General features: G+C 34.1%; 1 long non-coding RNA gene across 1 annotated transcript; it reads right to left on the reverse strand.

Annotated features, from left to right (window-relative positions):
* Positions 1-6,909: 6,909 nt before the first annotated feature.
* Positions 6,910-8,405, reverse strand: LOC120351523. Its single transcript, XR_005571445.1, has 2 exons — positions 8,257-8,405; positions 6,910-7,121 (listed from the first exon to the last, which is right to left on the reverse strand). It is a non-coding gene; the product is annotated as an uncharacterized LOC120351523 (long non-coding RNA).
* Between the last annotated feature and the right edge of the window lie 11,107 nt (positions 8,406-19,512).

The following is a 19,512-nucleotide window of genomic DNA, read 5'->3' on the forward strand; positions in this document are numbered from 1 at the left end:
TCCAAAGGTAGAATCAGACGCATGAGATTCTTTTTGGTAGCTTGCCTACGGTAACGAGATAATTGAAGATTGGACAGATTCTAATTCATTGTAAGGACAAAACTCAACTCTTGGAATTTGGATTTAGATATATTACAACCTGACAATGCAAGTTTCTCATACCGGTATAACAGCTAGCTCAAAGCAATTAAAAAAAATCTGGTGAGGCGCACTCACACAACTTTCCTTGCCGTTATGAAAATTGATCACTGACGCTAGTGTTCCCGCGCATCTCAAGTCTACTATTCAAATATTTGAGCCAGCTGGTGACAGGGCAATAACGCTTGAGACACACATGAGGTCTGCTATCTCTTCATAGTGAATGATTTAATAGAATCAACAATAATTTGCAATTGAATAATCACATTTTCTCGAATTAAAAGCTTATTTTCAATTTTAGGTGAAAATGTTACTGAACATTGCATTGATGGGGTGGAACTCCTGAAATTTTTACAGATATGGGACTTGTGGCAGTTGATAGAGCTTATCGATGACTATTTTAGGTATGAATTTGATCAAAATCGTTGGAGCCGTTTCCGAGAAAATCACGAAAAACCCTGTTTTTGACAACATTTTCGCCATTTTAGCCGCCATCTTGAATTGCATTTGATCGAAATTGTTCGTGTCGGATCCTTATAGTGAAACGACCTTAAGTTCCAAATTTCAAGTCATTCCGTTAATTGGGAGATGAGATATCGTGTACACAGACGCACATACACTCATACACACACACACACACACACACACACACATACAGACCAATACCCAAAAACCAGTTTTTTGGACTCAGGGGACCTTGAAACGTATAGAAATTTAGAAATTGGGGTACCTTATTTTTTTCGGAAAGCAATACTTTCCTTACCTATGGTAATAGGGCAAGGAAAGTAAAAATGGGACTTGGGCATAACGTACATCAAAATATTATGTGGGAAAACTGTCGAAGGGTATTTTTATGTTAAATAGACTAAAGCTCATTGTTGATAAGGGTGTTTTAATTTCAATTTATTTTGCTTATCTTCATTCTCATTTGTATTATGTTGTTGTTGCCTGGGGTAATGATACGAATGTAGACAAAAATATTGTGTTACAAAAACAAGCAGTAATAATAAGGGTCATTGCTTATGTGGATAGTCCATTGTGTAGATTTATTTTAAAAAATAAAAAATTCTGACTATACCAGCTATTTAGATTCTTGAGTGTCTTATGTATGCAAAAATTAATTAAGCAAGTATTTTCTGTAAATAGAAACGTTCACAACCATTACACTAGAAATTCTGAATTTCTTATAGTGATAACCAGCAGTGCAATTATGCAAATACATTGAACTGCTTTGAGGAGTTTGGTATAAGAGCTTATAATGAGCTTCCTGCACATTCAAAGGAGCTAGAAGTGGGTAATTTTAAGAGAGCCATAAAATAGGTGTTAATAGAAATATGTTCATATATATTGTAAAGAGGAGTTTCTAATTTGAGGGTGTATTTTTGCTGATTGTATGTTTGTGTTCAATTTTTATTTCTTTGAATGTAGGCTAAAAACTTATTGTAGGTATTTATCATGTTTGATTTATGACGATGCTATGCATTTGTATAAATAATGCTTTCTGCGATAAAGAAATCTTGTATCTTATCTTATGATAGCTTATCAGCGCGACCACTGAGTTGATCTTGAAGTAATACAGTATTACAATAATAATTGAAATGTACCTATAAATTTATTCAGGGCTACTTTCTTGTAGGGTACTATAATTCTATTTTATAAATACAATAATTGACCATTGACAGAATGATTATATGGTGGCACCTTTAAGTTTTAGAATGTCCAAATCATAAATGAGTTTTTATTTAGTGTCCAATAAATGCAACGGTCTCAAATTCAAAATTTTATATGGTCTTGGAATTGGAACTGAGAACTAGCTGAGTAGTTTGAAAATTCGCGGTCAAGACTTCTATTTTATCAATTTATTACTAGTTTTATGATGACCCAAGTTCATGATGATACCTAAATAATAATCCATAATATTGATCTCTTGAAATTGATTCTTGCAACATATCAGTATTATTGCTCAATTCTAAATACAAATTTCGAAAAAAATGATAGTCATCATTCTAACAGCTGATAAAGTATACAGATTTCCATGGTCATGGTGGTAGTGCTGGCTTTTGGAAACAAGAACAAGTGGTTCTTCGTCGTCTACTCATCTTGTACTTGTAGACGGTTTGTAGTGTCAAAATATTATTTTGATTAACGTTTTAAGCTCTATAAGTAGACTTTAATGCATTTTATGAATTGACCTTTAAGTTTATAAGAAAGGATTTTGCCATAAAAAGGTAAGGCTGCCTCATGTTTTGAAATAGAATCACAATTTTTAATCATTCACGCAGATTTACTCTGAAACACTCAAAAACAGTGACCTTACAGGTCAGATAAATCTTTGAGTATTGACAATCTAGTTTTATTTTTTATTGCAGTTTGACATATTGAGTCATTTATTAACACGTTCCCAAATTTGTATTGAAGTCTGATCTTTAATGACTGATAGAAGCACTGTAATAAATGAGAATTTTGGGGCACTGGATATGGTGTTGTTTAGAGAACTAATTATTATCCAGTTATACTTTTACAAAGAAAATTAAATATAGAGTATGACAATCAGCATAATCATATTTTGATAGTTGGTTTTAACATCCCCACAGTCTAAGTTTAAGCAAATTAATTCACTTAGATACGGTTTAAGGACAAGTTACGTCTTTGAAAGAAATAGGTTATGCGTGGTTTTAGCTAAACTAGACAAGGTACTAGTATTGTACTTTTCTACAATAATTTGTTCTATGTTTTCCAGTCAACATGGTGCATGGTTAACTACCCAAATAATATGTCAGGAAGAAGGAAAAATGCAATATGTTTAATCAATCTTTTTTGTTTAGACTATTTTTTCTTATTAAACTACGGTACCGTAGGTAACAAAAAACTGATATTTTTTACCTATTACATTCATATAACATCAAACTCTAAACTCAATTGATTTATTTACAATCAATATCGACTTATTTTTGTTATCTCCACAGTATGAATCAGTTTCCTGACAAAGAAGGAGGTTTCCAGGTCATAAGCCCCTCATGAGCCCAAAAAAGAGGCTCAAAAATGAAAAATAAACACCCCGTCCTCATCAGAATCCACTAGGTGAAGCCTGTAGGGGGCCAAAATTCTTGGTCAAACCCCCATTCCAAAATCCTTGCTACGTTACTGGTTTCCTTGATGTTTCTATGGAGAGTGTTGTGATCTGCTTCTTTATCATTCACACCAATAGATATTATTAAATTTAACTCTCAAGGTTTGTTGACCTGTAGATCCTAGAGCTTGTTCACATGACAGCGATTCATGAGCGGTTTGCCCTCGGTTGAGGTGATATTTTTAAAAGTTTTTCGATTTGTATATCATCAAGCTTTCAAAATGGAAAAGTTTTCGCAGAAAAACATTTTTTCCGATCATTACTTTATGAGATATGAGCGCCTAAAGCTTAAATTTTTGGAACAGAACATTACAAATAACGTAAGAGATTTAGAAGATAAATTCTTCATGGCATTGTTGATTGAATAAAACAAAACTTTTCTGAGAATATCAATTCTTGAGAAAGCTATTCAATTTAATAAAAATTACCGAAAATAAATCATTATTTACCCAAATAACATAAAGTCTGTGATATATTACTTCTAACATGAAGAGGAGAAACCCATTTCTCTCTCCACGAGAAAGCCGTGTTAAAAGTAATTTATCTCGCACTTTAAAAGATTTTTTTCAATTGTGTTTGAATTTTGGTGTCCCAACGTGGGCTAGTTTACCCTACTATGAAATATGATCCTCCATAAACTGAACTTACTAACCAACTGAACTGAAAATTGTAATAGAATAAATTTTAATTGAACTGAAATTGTAATAGTGTGCACTATGTGAACTGCTCTGCTCGAAACCGCTCGGTTGACTGAAGACATGTGTACTCTCTCATGCCTGCTCTAGTATATCGAACCGCCCGGCAACCGAGCGGTTGGACTGGAGACTACAACCGCCGCGATTCGCCGGCGGCGTCTGCTCAAACCGAGCGTTGCATGTGTACGGCACCATGTGTTTCCCTACACCTGGCAACCGCTCGGTTGGTCAACCGCGCGACAACCGAGCGTAAATCGCTGTCATGTGAACAGGCTCCTAGATTTGTTGTAACTTGTAACGTAATGTATGATCACATTGGTTGCACGTATGTGCACGCTAGAACATGCATGACCACGCGTGCAGATAAGTAACAAAATCTGGAAACATCCATAGAAACACGTCTCACTACTCTAGTCTGCTCACACTGAACGCCACCAGCAAGTGCACGCGTTCACTGTGAGTGTGTTTCTATAGCTCTTTTCAGATTTTGTTTTTTATCAGCAAACTTGGTCATGCATGGTCCCAAGTCCACTTGCACATACGTAAATCCAATCTGATCATGCCCTAAGGCAGGGCCCTGCTTTAGGTCAAGATAGCTCTCTATGAGAATACATAAAATATTAATGTTTTATGTTCAAACTAGTGTTAAAAAAAAAACACTTTGGTACTCAATCCATCAAATTATTTGGATGATTTAATAGTTATTTGTATATCTAGAGTGAAAAGTACGACTTTTTCTCCCTGCGGGAAAAAGTTTGAAGAATTTTCCTGAGGGAGAAAACGTATTTTTCGCTCGTGATGTACACAACATTTTTCCTCCATCTACATTTTTTTATAGAAACTGCAAATAATATCATTTTAATAACTTACGTATTGGTGACAATGTTTCCTAACAACATAACCTAAAATCTGAAACCCAAATCCGGTCGTATGATTGGCACTGCCGATTGCACTATCTATCGGAAAAAGTTGTAACAATTATATCAGCTGAGCAGCTACCAAAAATGGCTGACTCCAGATCACGCGGTTCAGATTTGAATTGCAGATCAAAAATATTTGTTGGCTGGTATTTTGAATAGAATAAAATATTTTAAAAATTGTATAAATTTTTATCATCTACTAATATTAAGAATTTAATTATTATCATACAAACATATATTTCATGAGTTAATCAAATTTCTGGTTGTGGTATTGAATTCAGTTGACTCAATGACAGACACCTCTATTATGCTTTCTCATCTGAGCTTAGACCTTCTAACCACAGAGGAAAGAAGCACTACTATATGCTTATTCCGTGTTCTAACCTATTACAATGTAAGTTTCAAAATAGAGATGCTCCCCATGTTATTTAAATGGAGTCACTTTTACTCCCTAGGGAGTTTTTCTGTTTTTTACTACCGAGAGCGAAAAAGTGACACTTTAGTATTAGGTTTCAGGGAGTAAAGTAAGTACTTTAGACAGTAGGTGGAGGAAAAGTAATTTTCTATTGTGTTTGTCAAAATAAAGTAAAAACGTTATTTTATAATACCATAATGTCAGTACTTATATTGTAACATAACATTGAATATTTTTGTATCTTGTTTTTATAGTGAGGTCCACGTTATAATGGGAGTATTTGGTGTTACTATCCTTATCTATCATTCGACAAAGCAGATAGCGCTATCCTTTACTACCTCTACAACGCTTCCAGATAGGTGTCAATGTGTAGAGCTTACCACAGTAAAGGGCAACAGCATTGTAAAGATTAAGTCCGACAGAGTGCAGGTTCAGGCTGGAGTGCCCCAGGGCTCGGTGTTGGGACCATTGCTTTTTCAGCTTTATGTTGACCAACTACCCAAAGAACTGATAAATGGTAGAGCTCTCTTATTTACAGACGATACGTCACTTATTTTCAGCAGTTCTGTGTTGGATAATCTCGAAACAAATGCCCACTTAGGGGTGCAGTCCATTGTACAGTTTTTGAATCTACTGAAGCTGACAATAAATAGCAAGAAATGTCAATACCTCCAATTCAAAAACAAACATAATATAATAGAAGGTAGGAAGATAAACATTTTTGTAAATGATTGTCAACTTGATGATGAAGATCAGGTTCAATTTTTGGGTATTTTATTAGATAGGCGACTGACTTGGACTCCTTATATTGAAAAATTGTGTGTCAAAATAGCATCTGGAGTATTTGTCATGAGACAGCTTGCAAGGCTCAAAGATAAAAAGCTACTAATAACTGCCTACCATGGTCTCTTATTGTCGCATATAAGGTATGTCATCATAGTGTGGGGTAACTCGTCAAAGCAAAATATGGATAGAGTATTTAAGATGCAAAAGAGAGCGGTTAGGTGTATAGGAGAAGCGAATAGGCTAGATTCTTGCAGGCCACTGTTCAGGTCACTGGGTCTACTAAGAGTGCCTAGCTTGTTCATCTATGAGGTTATTTTATTCGTAAGAGCAAGTGATTTGAGCCAAAATCTTGACGTTCATGACTACAACACGCGAAACCGATCTGACTATCACTTGGTGAGGCATAATAGTAGACTATTCGAGAAAAAACCAAGCTATACTGGTAGATTATTCTATAACAAGCTACCGCTCATGCTGAGAAGAATTGAAAATACCCAGACATTTAAAAACCAATTGAAAAAGTATTTAATTGATGCAGCTTTTTATAGCTTACAAGAGTTCCTCTCAGATTGAACTAGCTTCAAAGAATTGAAATATGACGAGTAACTAGAGTAGGGCTGTATTATCGACTTATATGTTCACTTGACTATTCCGTATGCATTGGTGATTTATACACTTTGACTGTTCTGTACTGTATGCAATTGAGTATTCATAAGAATGACTTGTCTTATACTCCCTCCTGGAGTCTCCAAGACGAAATCTTGAAAAAAAGGTTTCCAACAATTTAAAAATGTAATAAATTGCCAGAATATTAAATCTCGATCATAAATATGTATTATTTATTAACTGAAAAATATAATGGTTGATTTTAAACAACAATGAACAGTTAGGTACCGGTAACAGCTACTCTCTATAGATTGCAGTGGCAAGGCAGAGAATCGGCAACGATGTTCTCCTATCTTTCTCCACTGCCATCATAACTTGAGCCTCTCTATAGTACTGTATTACTATATTAATATCGGGGACCGTGCTTCGCACTGGAGTACAAAAGCATAAAAAATTTATTATGAAAGAAGAAATTTTAATAACATTCATAGTTTGTTACATTCACAGTAATTGAGATTGATTCCCAGAGGAATGCAAAAATTTCCCTCACAAAGGCCCGTTGCACAAAAGCCGGTTAAATTTTAATCCTGATTAATTTCACGTGAACCAAATCAGAGAAGACCATTTCAAAAAGATGGATCTACTGGAATTAATCAGTTTGAAATAACCAGGATTTTTTTGCAAACGGCACCAAGTACCTGATTGAATGATTACAAAAGTTCAACAGCTGAGTCATAATTTTGACACAGTCCCACACACATGAACTCGCCAACTCACTTCAATCATCAACAGACGACGAAATAATTATTATCAGCTGTTTTTCCAAGGATGAATAATAATTACCCTTTTAATGTCCTTCAGTGAGTTTTCCAGGGATGAGACCTAGTGCAATCGAATTTCTATTTATTTCTATATTTCAATTTGACTATTAATACTGTATTATAAAATATCATCATTTATACAGCTGTGCTTTTAGAATTAAGTTTGTGTTTTCGGTTCTTTTCCAAAATTATTTCTTTAATATACGAATCTTCTCTATTCAAGTGATAATAATGTGAAATAACTGTTCTGTTTTTGTTTTGAAGCATCTAAATTGAAAATTTACTTTGTGAACATATTAGTGGTCTGAAAATTTTGCGAAGTGAAGAGCTACAAGACTTAACCTATTTCGGACTATGTGTAACCATATCTAAATTGGGGAGAGGAATAGCACAAGGTTACCTTATTTTTCCTCTCCCTATCATTTATATGATGTATACTTATTATATCAATCAATCAATCAATCAATAAACCTACGATGTTCTGAATTTGGTGAGAATCGTTAGAGCCGTTTTCGAGATCCGGTGAAATACAAACATAAAAACATCCAAACATCTAAACATATAACAGAAATTGCTTGTTTAATAGTATAGGATTTTTTTCAAATTAATTACAGTACATTTGAAGAAAATCCATCTTCAATTTATATTCAAATAACCGTTTGATTATATCATTTTTTATCAATCTCTATTGAATCTGAATGTAGTAATCCATACTAAATTATTATAATGTATTCATATTTACTACCATTCAAACATCCGATACGTTATTAGTTCAGAACATCTTAAATTTTTCTCTACTCGTCAAATGTTCTAAATATTAAACTTCTCACTATTTAAAAAAGCAAAACTAAATAGTAGCGTTACAATGACTTTGCTCCAGTTCACAATTTCAGAATGGGCATTCGTTGTCACTTTGTGTATACTTTTCCACTGGTTCAAGTCTAAATGATAAATTTGAGATAATTTATAGTAGTGTAAAAATTATAGTATATCACGGGCTTATGTCGACACACACTCTTCTATTTCATTAGATGACTGAGAAATTGATAGTTGACTCTCAATTTGAAAGTGAAAATGTTTGAGTTTAATTTTCACTACAACTATTTGTTTTTGCTGTGATTATTTGAGTGAAAATGTTTAAAAATCAGTGGAGAAAATTTGTAGAAAAAGAAAGTTAGTAAGTACCTATTTTAACACAATTTATCCGGCTCCGCTGGTCTTGGTGAAAAATGAAGTGAAATAGTTTAAAGTAAAAGTGTGCTCAGTATTCATGCAAAATTTGGAAAAAATCAGTTTCTATCCTCTAAACAAAAATTTTCTATTTTAGAGTCGTTCTAAATGCCACTAACTGATCAGATTTCAAAAGCTTACATTTCAAAATTGAAAAAAAAATCAGTTTCCATTCTCCATAAACAAAACTTTTCTATTGTAGAGTCTTTTAAATGCCACCATGCCACTAATTGATCAGATTTTAAAAGCTTACATTTCAAAATTTTTAAAATCAGTTTTCTGCACTGGTAGGAATGAAACTACATCTTGCTGAAAACTAATAGTTGATTGAATTTAATTAAAATGTATCAAGATACAAATAAAATAAATCAATTATTTAACGCAGCAATAACAGAAAGTATAAAATGTAATACATTCTACATTTTCTTAACAGTATCTTCATGAAACAAGCTTCAAACTGCTATAATGAGGTCCACGTTGTAATGGCAGTGTTTAATCAGCAATTGTATTGCTATCTTTGTCTATCATTCAACAAAGCGGATAGCGCTATCTCTTCCTCGCTTTGCGCTGTTGCCAGATCGTCTTTTAACAATGTAGAATAAATAATTAAATACAAAAATATTCAATCTTAATCATGAAAATTCATTATGAAATTATTGAAAAATATAACTTCTTGCTTAATAAAATATAATTGATTATTTTAAACGAGAAAGAACCATTAATATTACATCAATAAACCTGTATCAGCTACCGTCTATAGAAGGCATTGACAAGACAGAGGATTGGCAACGTTTATCTTCTATCTTTCTCCACTGCCATTATAACGTGGACCTCACTATAGACATCATTACAACGTCTTGAAACGGATAATCTTCCTAAAAACCTTCGTGTAATTCAATTGTTCAAGTAATAATCCGAAGTCTCCCAACACTCTAAGTTTGAAGCTTTATCAATAAAAGATTGATGCCCATTGCGGTTTCCTTTTAATAGCCTTGAAGAGTAATTGCCGGCTCTCTAGTACTTAATTATTGCAAATTACTCCAACACTAGTACTTGCTAGTACTTCTATATCTTCGTCGATCCTTTCCTTTGTATTTCATTTCCTACGTGGAAAAGTGATTGATTCAATAGCTTTTTACTTTCCTTGCCCTATTACCATAGGTAAGGAAAGTATTGCTTTCCAAAAAAAATTAATTTACCCTAATTTCAAGTTTTCTATACGTTTCAAGGTCCCCTGAGTCCAAAAACATGATTTTGGGTGTTGGTCTGTGTTGTGTGTGTGTGTATGTGTGTATGTCTGTGAACACGATAACTCCATTCCTAATCAACCGATTGACTTAAATTTTTAAACTAAAGGTCCTTATACCATGAGGATCTGACAATAAGAAATTCAATAAAATTGAATTCAAAAGGCGGAAAAATGGCGGATAATCACTAAAAAAACACCATGTTATTCACGGTTTTCTCGAAAACGGCTCTAACGATTTTCTTCAAATTGACATGAAATCTATCAATTGACATGAGTCTCATTTCTGAGAAAATTGCAGGAGCTGCGTAATATACTTGAGAAAAATGGCGGATAATCACTAAAAAACCATGTTATTCACGGTTTTCTCGAAAACGGCTCTAACGATTTTCTTCAAATTATACCATGGATAGCTATTTATAAGCCCTATCAACTGACATGAGTCTCATTTCTGGGAAAATGCAGGAGCTGCGTAATATTCTTGTGAAAATGGCGGATAATCACTAAAAAACCATGTTATTCACGGTTTTCTCGAAAACGGCTCTAACGATTTTCTTTAAATTCATACCATGCATAGCTATTTATTAGCCCTATCAACTGACATGAGTCTCATTCTGAGAAAATTGCAGGAGCTCCGTAATATACTTGAGAAAAATGGCGGATAATTACTATAAAAACCATGTTTTTCACGATTTTCTCAAAATAACTTGACCGATTTTTTTCAAATTCATACTCTGTATAGTATTCATCAGCTCTATTAACTGGCATGAGTCTCCTTTCTGGGAAACTAGTGGGAGGTCCACCCCATCTTGAGAAATGGACTTTGTAACTCCTTCTCTTGCATGAGGTAGGTAGGTAGCGCAGTTAAAAAAGAGCACATAGTCGAAATATTTCATCTGTAGAACAGCTGTTTGACGACTTTAAAAATGACAACTAAAAAAAGTCATCGAATTTCACAATTTACACAAAGGAAAAAGTACTCTGAAAACAATTATATATACACATATACAAAAGTCTGATCGTAGTTTCAAATATGAGCAAGGAAAGTTGCGTGAGTGTACCACACCAGATTTTTGATCAATGGTAACTAAAGCTGCGTTTACACCAACGTTACTAACAAAATGTTAATAACTTAATCCTTATAGATTCTATTAGATTGAACGGAACTTTACAAACACATATGTTCATCATGTGTATGATAAGTGATGGATGTTCAATCTAATAGAATCTATAAGGATTAAGTTATTAACATTTTGTTAATAACTTTGGTGTAAACGCAGCTTTAGAGTGAGGTCCACGTTATAATGGCAGTGGAGAAAGATGGGAGAACAACTTTGCCGATCCTCCGTCTTGTCAATGCCTTCTATAGTTGGTAGCAGATACAGGTTATTGATGTAATATTAACTGTTCATTCTAGTTTAAAATAATCAATTATATTCTATCAAGCAAGAAATAATATTTTTCGATGATTTCATAATGAATTTCCATAATCAAGATTAAACACTTCATCTTGCCAATGCCTTCTATGGAGGGTGACTGATACCGGTTTATTAATGTAATATTAACTGTTCATTCTCGTTTAAAATAATCAATATATTTTATCAAGCAAGAAATTATATTTTTCAATAATTTCATAATGAATTTTCATGATTAGATTAAATATTTTTTATTTAATTACCATTCTACATTGTTAAAAAACAATCAGGCAACAGAGCAAAGCGAGAAAGAGATAGCGCTAACCGCTTTGTTGAATGATAGACAAGGATAGCAATACAATTGCTGATTAAACACTGTCATTACAACGTGGACCTCATTATAGCAGTTTGAAGCTTGTTTCATGAAGATACTGTTTAGAAAATGTAGAATGTATTAATCAATCAATCAATCAATCAATCATTTATTTCTTTCCAAAACATACATGAAAATGTACATGAAAAAGTCAAAAACTAAAAACTAACTTAAAGCTAAAGAGAAATTAGCGACTGTATAAAATTCATTTTTTACAGTAAACTCGTTTATACTGTAGCATGCTAAATCCATCAATATGCTCTCAGCAATTCCTTAAATTTTGATCTATCAGGTTCATGTCTTATGCAACCTGGGAGACAACCAATAAATTCTATTACATTTTATACTCTCTGTTATTGCTGCGTTAAATAATTGATTTATTTTATTTGTATCTTAATACATTTTAATTTCATATGTATTTATAAATATATTAATATTTTCCATTTTAGTGATAATAATTCGAACTTTTCTTCTATGTTTGGGTTTGGAGCATATAAAATTGAAATTTCCATATCATATGTACTATAGAACTATAATCTAGATAGAGTACCTCTTCGAAACAGTTGTTAACTGGCAACTAAATTAATAATTTTGTCAGGTTGGCATTAAGTTGAGTTGACTTTGTTAGGTTGCCACCAAGTTGAAGATTTAAATGCATTTATCGCGGAAAAATTGATTGGGCACTGCTACTTCAATCCTGGGAATATTATATTACTAGCCGTCAGGCTCGTTTCGCCCGCCATACCGTTTAGCCAGCCGTTTAGTCTGGAACCCCGACTGGATTGTCCTAGCATATGATAAAAATGCTCAAATGAAAAATGCAGGCGAGCGAAGCGAGCCTGCTAATCTCATCCTTGGACGATCCAATCGGGGGTCCAGGGGGCGGAGCCCCCTGGCTAGACGGATATGGCGAGCGAAGCGAGCCTGACGGCTAGTGAATCAATAAAGAATAAATAGAAGTCTTAACTCAGCAGTTTTTAAACTTGCCAAATCATCTCAATCAGTTTCGGAGTTAAAACTAATATTATTCTTTGGGCAAATATGATTCATTTAGTAATCGATTGTGCAATAATCTAAAATGATAGTTCAAGTGAATTTTCTGTGTAGTGCCATTTCCGTATCACTTATCTTCAACTCATTATACGGTTACATTTTAGAATGGCGCAATGTTTACAAGAAGTCATACATTAGTGCTAATTTATTATCAGCATTTTTTTTATATCTTGACAACAAAATGTAGCAGAAATGATGATAAGATCGCTTTTTTTAGATCGCTCCTAACTTACTAACAATCCAACATAAAAATCAATTTTTAAATTTTTCAATATTTTCTCCAATAAATCCAACCAAACTTCAATTTTAATTAATGTGGAAGCTCACTGTACTTCTTTAAATAAGTAGACATTACTTCTTTTCAAATTACAGATACTATTTTATCAATTTGTAGAAAACAATTTTTATATCAGGTATCAAAGATCATCAATGTTATTCCTAACCATTTTATCACTAGTAAATTAAATAGAAAACTGCTAATTGAAATTCATACATGGATAATCTCGAACAATGTAATTTTGGCAATGTAATTTCCTCATAGCTTTCATGTTTTTTATGTAATCTTCAACTATTATTTACTTTCCCCTATGCCTTCACTCTGCTCTTTCTCTTCCTTCCTCAATCACTTTTTCATTTCCCTATTTCTTAATAATATCCCATTATTTTTTTTCTTGTACTGTTAAGCATTGAACACTCGCCCTCTGCGCTCAGGTTCCTCGAACCTTGCAGGGACTTCCCGTTTATAATATAGCCATGTATAACCCTATTAATGGCATTTTTCTTTTTCATTTTATATTGTACTTTACTTTTTTCATGTATAACCATTTTTGTCATTGTAATTATGTTTTTGGGACAAATAAAGATTTGATTTGAAGTATCAATTTTACTTTCCTTGCCCTATTACCATAGGTAAGGAAAGTATTGCTTTCCGAAAAAAATTAAGGTACCCCAATTTCTAAATTTCTATACGTTTCAAGGTCACCTGAGTCCAAAAAACTGGTTTTTGGGTATTGGTCTGTATGTGTGTGTGTGTGTGTGTGTGTGTGTGTATGAGTGTATGTGCGTCTGTGTACATGATATCTCATCTCCCAAAAAACTTGAAATTTGGAACTTAAGGTCCTTTCACTATAAGGATCCGAGACGAACAATTTCGATCAAATGCAATTCAAGATGGCGGCTAAAATGACGGAAATGTCAAAAACAGGTTTTTTCGCGATTTTCAAAAAACGGCTCCAACGATTTTGTTCAAATTTATACCTAAAATAGTCATTGATAAGCTCTATCAACTGCCACAAGTCCCATATCTGTAAAAATTTCAGGAGCTCCGCCCCATCAATGCAGATAGATTCCCAATTATCAGGCTTCAGATACAATTGAAACAAAAAAAATCAAGTGGAGTAGATTGAGCATGAAAATCACTACAATTAATGTTCAGTAACATTTTCACCTAAATTTGAAAATAAGCTTTAAATTCGAGAAAATGTGATTATTCAATTGCAAATTAATGTTGATTCTATTAAATCATTCACTATGAAGAGATAGCAGACCTCATGTGTGTCTCCAGCGTTATAATTGCCCTGTCACCAGCTGGCTCAAATCTTTGAATAGTAGACTTGAGATGCGCGGGAACACTAGCGTCAGGTGATCAATTTTCATAACGGCAAGGAAAGTTGTGTGAGTGCGCCACACCAGATTTTTTTCTTAGTACGGTGAATTATTTACTTATATTATCTTCACATTAAATACTATTTTCATATTCTCTATTCATACTATATACTATTTTCACATCTCTCAATTCACTATAGTCACAATACAAATATATCTTTAAACTTTGATTGATTCTTTATTGATTCATACAATAAGTACATCATCAAAAATGATAGGTGGAGAAAAATAATAGGTGGAGGTAACCTTGTGCTATTCTTCTCTCAAGTTTAGATTAGGTTACACATAGTCCGATATATGTTAAAGATGCGTTTACACCAGAGTTATTAACAAAATGTTGATAACTTAATCCTTACCGTATAGATTCTATTAGATTGAAAGGAACTTGACAAACACATATATTCATCATGTGTATGATAAGTTATGTTCAATCTAATAGAATCTATTAAGGATTAAGTTAATAACTTTGGTGTAAACGCAGCTTAAGTCTTGTAGTTGTTCACTTTACAAAATGTTCAGTCCTTAATTATTTTCACAAAGTAGATTTATAAATTAAGATGCTTCAAAACCAAGAAAAATTTAACGTTATTATCACTAAAATAGAATATATTCACATTATTAAAGAAATATTTTTAAAATATGGAGATAATAGTAAATTATGCACCAGCCCAATGTAATTCTCCAAATAAGTTTCAACTTTGTTTTAGTACGGCGAATTATTTACTAATACAAGGTGCGGCAGAAAGGATGAACGGTTTTCAAAAAAGTAATATGTCGTTACCTATGCATAAAAAAAAACATTGATTTACAGAACAATATTCACATTATTTTACAATTTTAGAAAATTAATGTTTGAAAACAATATCTGACAGGTGACGGCCGTTTTCAGCAATGCACTTTACAAGCCGCTCTCGGAAGTTGGATTGTACTCTTTCTAACATTGCCCTGCCAATTTGTTCGACTTCCTCGCGAATTGCTCCCTTTAGTTCTTGAAGTGTACGTGGTTTATGCTGGTAAACACGTGACTTTAGGAACCCCACAAGAAGTAGTCGCACATGGACAGGTCTGGAGACCGAGGAGGCCAATCAATGTCACCAAACCGAGAAATGATGCGACCACGAAAACAGCCCGAATTGCTTCCATTGAATCTCTTGCTGTGTGAGCTGTCGCCCCGTCCTGCTGAAACCATACTTGCCGGATAGGAATACGTTTCCTTCTTAATTCAGGAAGGAAGAATTCAGTGAACATCTGTCTATAACGTTCTGAGGTTACAGTTACAGTGGTCCCGTTGTCGTCTTCAAAAAAGTATGGACCAATAACAAATATACTGCTCACAGCACACCAAACTGTCACCTTGGGACTGTGTAATGGTCTCTCATGCATTAATTTTGGATTTTCATCTGACCAATAACGATAGTTCTGCTGATTAACGGTACCATTCAAATGAAAATGTGCTTCATCTGTCGTAAACAAAATGATGTTTTCATTTTGGTCAAATATGGCCTCCATTTCTCGAGCAAAATTCAGCCGCTTTACATAATCGCCAGGATTCAATTGTTGAACCATGGCCATTTTGTAGGGATGAAATCCTAGATCTTTATGTAAAATACGCCTTACTGACCGATCACTGATGTTCAGTTCAGAAGAATGTCTCCTAGCAGATCGATTAGGACTACGGAGTATGGCTTGCCAAACTCTTTCCACATTTTGTGGAGTGCGTACAGTGCGATGAGCCCCAGGTGGTCGTTTATTCATTACTGTTCCTACTGAACGAAATGATTTTACCCAACGTAAAATGGTGTTACGAGTGGGTACATTTTCATTTCTCGCAAGATTGAAATGACGACGAAACTCGCGCTGAACTGTAATGATACTCTCATTATTACGCACAAAACTGTCGTAAGTAAACACACGATGTTGCACATTCCACGAATCCATGATGCCGATTAAACAATGACTAGAAAAAATGGTATGATCTACCGAACACATGTTCACTTCAGCTGGCCCAATCCGACTACCCAAATCAAATACTATCTGTTCTAAAAACATCCACCCTTCCTGCCGCAACCAGTATTATCTTCACATTATACTATTTTCATATTATCCAGTCTTATTCAACATTCAACTCGATCAAATGTATATTTTTGGACTACCCATAAAAAAAAACAACATCATTTGTATAAACTTAATTTCTGTAATAAAATTTCTATAAATTTATTTTCATTAATATCTTAATTCACTATAGTCACAATACCGATATATCATTACTAAACGAAAATCCGGGTGACAAATTATTTTTGTATAGTATCGTTCATCGGATTTCCATCTAGCTGTTTACCCTGTTGTCAATATTTACAATAGCTGAAGTCTTCGGGGTGATTTACATCATTTAATTGGGATTTTTGTTTAATAATAATTATTCATTAATTAGCATTTGAACAGATGCAACTTCCAATCTATTTCTATCTGTAGACCGTTATATCTTTATACTTTGATTGATTCATACAATAAGTACATCATGAAAATGATAGGGAGAGAAAAAATAAGGTAACCTTGTGCTATTCCTCTCCCAAATAATATAATAATATTTAATCCTAGAGTTGTAGATAGTTGAAAGTTATTTTAATTAGTTGAAGCCTAGTTTTAGGCCCGGTTGCACAAAAGCCGGTTAAATTTTAACCGTGATTAATTCCGCGAGAACCAATCAGAGAAGCCGTTTTATCAAAAACGCATTCTCTGATTGGTTCTCGTCAAGTTAATCACGGTTAAAATTCAACCGGCTTTTGTGCAACCGGGTCTTATTATGCTGTTTCCGAGTGCTAAAATCAAATATCTGCTATAAATTCTATAGAAATAGTGTATTAACTTCATGCATTCCTAGTTTATTATGCCGCTAACCTTTGCTCTGTTATCATTTACAAGCTGCTTAAAAAGGACAAGATATTTTTGCTTGAAGTATGTTGAGTTAGACGCCAGAATGGAATCAGGTATTTCTGTAGACGCTTATTGAATTTTTCATTTATAATACTGTAGATTTAAAGTGCTTCTTCACTTATAAAATAGAATGATAGTAGGCTACCCTTTCTTTGAAAATAATAAAATAAATTAAGAATACAAATAAATTATAACAACTAGTTTCAATGTCCATACCATCTTCAGAACACCAGTTGTTATAATAATTTCTATTCTTAGGCCCGGTTGCACAACAGCGGTTAAATTATAACCGTGATTAATTTCACGAGAACCAATCAGAGACGGCGTTTTTGAAGAGACGGCTTTTCTCATTGGTTCTCATGGAATTAATCACTGTTAAAATTTAACCAGATGTTGTGCAACCGGCACTTAATCTTTCAAAGGGTACTATAATTATATTTTTTAAATAAATATAGGTAGCCCTGATTTCATACATTTTAACCTTCCGGTAGTCGCGCCCTGCTCAATCAAACAAGCAGTCGCGTGTTGTATTTTTTACAACATCCAATTTTCCAAGTGTTATGTACTCTGTTTTATGTCAAAATGTATTAATTAATTGTATAATTACTTTTTCCATCTTCTTGGATTAATTTACGCCTATGGATGATTACCATTTCATAGCCCAATAAGGTACAATCAAGCAAAGCCATCAATTCTGTGTTATTGGCTCGTTTACAGTACCCGTATACAGTCTTTCCCTATCTTATGCACTGTCGCGACTAAATGGCACCTACAGACTCAACCATTTCTCGGTTGATATTGCGGGTCGATGTCAAACGAGGCAAACGACAGAAGAGTCCTGCGACAGTCGAGACCAGCGACGGTAGAGACCGGCGACATTCGAGGCAGCGACGGTAGAGGACTCTGAAAAAGTGCCGCTCAAATGTCGCCTGCGTTAGCGACAGTTGAGGCACTCTAATTTTTGTACAGCCCGACAGTCGAGACCTGCGACGGAAGGGACTCCTGAAAAAGTGGCCTCCAAATGTCGCCTGCGTTAGGCGACAGTTGAGGCCACTCTAATTTTCGTACACTCCCGACAGTCGAGGCCTACGACCGTAGAGGACTGTAAAACAGTGCCTCTACGGTCGTAGGCCTCGAATGTCGTCGGTCTCGACTGTTTGCGCCCCCGATATTGCAACTCAGTGGAGTGATGGGGGAAAGTTTTGGAATGCATAGGCGATCATTCACTGACACCACCCCATTCAATAGTCTTGTGCAGCAAAAAAAAAAAACTGACAGTGTTGTACTTTTTACTACAGCGCGACTGTGGAAGGTTAAGAAGTGCAAGTAGATAGTTTAGTTGCAAGATTCAGTAGGCTATAGAGTTCAGTACTTTTGAAATCATTGGCAGTGGTGTCATGAAAAGCTCATAACTAGAAGTGACGTTTTGAGATGACATAACTTTCCCAGATTAACCTGTATAAAACTCATTGAACATACTAAAATTATAATATATATTAAAAACAATTAATTCATAGAATATTCTTGTAATCATAAATTACTCGAAATTAGTTTAATGGATTGATATGGTAAACCAGTACAGTGAAGCTAAAAAATGTATTATTTTAGATGTTGATTTCCATGACGAAACACTATATTATTAGAATGTCCACACATTGGTGGAATTGAAATATATGAACATCACATAATAAATATCGGGGTCCGAGCTTCACTCTGGAGTAAAAAAGCATAAAAAATTATTACGAAAGACGAAATTATTATAACATCATACAGAATCTTTCTATCTAATCACAGTAACTTGAGTTTAATTCCCGAGGAATGCAAAAATTTCCCTCACAAAGGCCCAGTTGCAGAAAAGCCGGTTAAATTTTAATCCTGATTAACTTCACTTGAACCAAATCAGAGAAGACCATTTCAAAAAGATGGTCTACTGGAATTAATCAGGATTTAAAATAAGCTTTTTTGAAAGGCAACCTGATGAATGATTACAAAAGTTCAACAGCTGAGTCATAATTTTGACACAGTCCTACACACATGAACTCGCTTGCTCACTCACTTCATCACCAACGACGACGAAATAATTAT

Source organism: Nilaparvata lugens, chromosome 5 (assembly GCF_014356525.2).
Source record: "Nilaparvata lugens isolate BPH chromosome 5, ASM1435652v1, whole genome shotgun sequence".
Lineage (NCBI taxonomy): Eukaryota > Metazoa > Arthropoda > Insecta > Hemiptera > Delphacidae > Nilaparvata > Nilaparvata lugens.